A 2,389-nucleotide genomic window follows, 5' to 3' on the forward strand; every position below is an offset into this window, starting at 1 on the left:
AATTGATTATTGATTATTATATATGTTTTCATATTAAACTTATGCTTATTATCTTTGGTAATACTAAAGTGCAACATTGATCCTTCATTACGTTATAGCACATGCCATATGATTGATGATTTGCATTACATTGCTAAAATAGTTTTTAATATTTAATTTAGGAAAATGGCACACCATCCGCGGTACCCCCTCCTTGAGATGTTCTATGATGAGCACCACCACGAGAGGATCCTTGAAGAGTGTATAGAGGTATGTGAATTTCTAATTTTATCTTGTCATGGAGGATGGGCATTAAGGACGTGTTGACAACCTATTATAAAAATTATTTGTTTTAGGTTTTGAAGCCTCTACATCCCCGCACTCACAGTCCTCTTGAGTGGGATGAAAGGTACGCCCCGTACCTTTGATAGGATGGGTTTCTACCGCTTGCAACATTGGTGAAGGTGGGGCTGCCAGAGATGGATAATGCTGCCTTGACAGTGCTAGTGGACTAGTGGAGGCTGGAGACACACTCATTCCACCTTCCGTTCGGTGAGATGACAATCACACTTGAGAACGTAGCCATGTTATTTGGGCTACGTGTAGACGGGCAAGCGGTGACTGGGAACATTAATCCGGTTGGATGGAGGGACATAGTGGAATTGTTGCTAGGAGTCTGGCCTGAAGATCCCCCTCAAGACGTGAAGGATAGGAAAACTACAGGAGTGAGTTCAACTTGGTTGTTCTAGCACTTTGGTCATCGCCCACCCGCAAATGCTCAGGAGGGAGTTGTTGCTAGGTACACCCATGCATGGTTGTGGCATATGGTGTCTGGATTCCTATTTCCCGATTCTAGTGGGAACACCATTTCTTGGATGTGGCTACCAATTATTATGCAAGAGTGGGAGAACATTCACACTTATAGCTGGGGGACTGCGACTCTTGCATGGTTGTATCGTCAGATGTGTGATGCATGCAAGAGGTTTGGAAATAATGCTAATATTGGTAGTTGTGCTTAACTTCTCCAGATGTGAATGTGGGAGTGCCTTCCAATAGGCCGGTCGGAACGCCACGCCTATGGGGTATGCACTTTGGTCCTTTGTGTAACTTTTTGCAGGCATATGTTATTTTAGTAATATTCAATTTGCTAATGTGTTGTAGGATTTGCCAGAGGACGGTGATGACTCCTAGGCTATTGTTGGTTTCCTTTGGAACAACATTTTTATCATCCATGGCAACCTAGGACGGCGCTACATTGACTACAGCAATGCCACTGACTGCCTTAGAAGTAGCCATATAAATGTAACATCTTTTCACAACTACCTTCTATGCCATAGAGTGTTTCTAGGAAAGAACAATTGCTTAGAGAGGTGAAATTGCAAATGTAGGTAACTTGGAAGCCTTATAGTAGGAGTGAGCTTGAGGAGATGAAGCTTAATCCCATGTGCAAGATGGACGCAGAGTATTGACGTTCTGTTTGCCCCCTAATTCGCTTCTACATCGTCGAGTAGCGTTTTCCAAATAGGCTGATGTGGCAGTTTGGAAATCTTCAAACTTGCCCTCCAGAGTATAATAACACAGGCCAAGAACTGCATCAGTACATTTTTTTCATCTTAACTCCCCATGAAATTGATTATTTATGACCATCTAACCTTGTTTTTTAATAATTAAATGTAGAATCAATCTTCGCAAGCCAACGGGTGCCAAGATTGGGAGGAGAATCACATTCACGCAATCAGCACATGGAATTTTAAGAGCAAACAACCTGGTCCATGGCGGTGCTATTCACCGTGATGGTCCGTTCAATGAATATTTGGACTGGCTCAAACAAAACACACGCCTAAAGCTCAAGGTTGCAATGGATAGTAAGAACATCGAGGACCAACCTTCGGATCCCAAAGATGTTTTTCCAGAGTACGATGAAGTCACAAGAACTGGTAGGCAGCTGGAGTGCGGTCCTTTCGAGGATTACATTGTAAGTTCATATGCCAAGAACCTTTGGTTCAATTCCTTTTGTTTCTTTGAATCATAATATAATTCAATTACTTCGAGCAATCCTTTTGTTCCCAACTCTACAGGATCAACAACTTGGAAGGTTATCTAATGAGGTTGGACAAGCTTTGAGTGTTCCAATAGGATCGTCGGAGGAGGCTAGTGTGCTTCGCGGGTTCTTACAGGTTCATTTTTTTTCCTTATCACTTGTGTTACTATGTTGAAGGTGGTTGTATGTTGAGGAATTGTTTTGGAATTTTTGATGGGTGCAGAGGCTTAAACGGGGATGTAGAAAAATGACCTTCAAGATGAATTGCTTGGCGGCACCAGCACCTCCCATTGATGAGGGTGGACCTTCAAGATTGAGGCATTGTGCGTCCTCAAGCATGGCAAGGAGCACAAGTCGGACAAGCACTAT

This window comes from Setaria viridis, chromosome 1 (genome assembly GCF_005286985.2).
Source record: "Setaria viridis chromosome 1, Setaria_viridis_v4.0, whole genome shotgun sequence".
NCBI classification, from domain to species: Eukaryota; Viridiplantae; Streptophyta; class Magnoliopsida; order Poales; family Poaceae; genus Setaria; species Setaria viridis.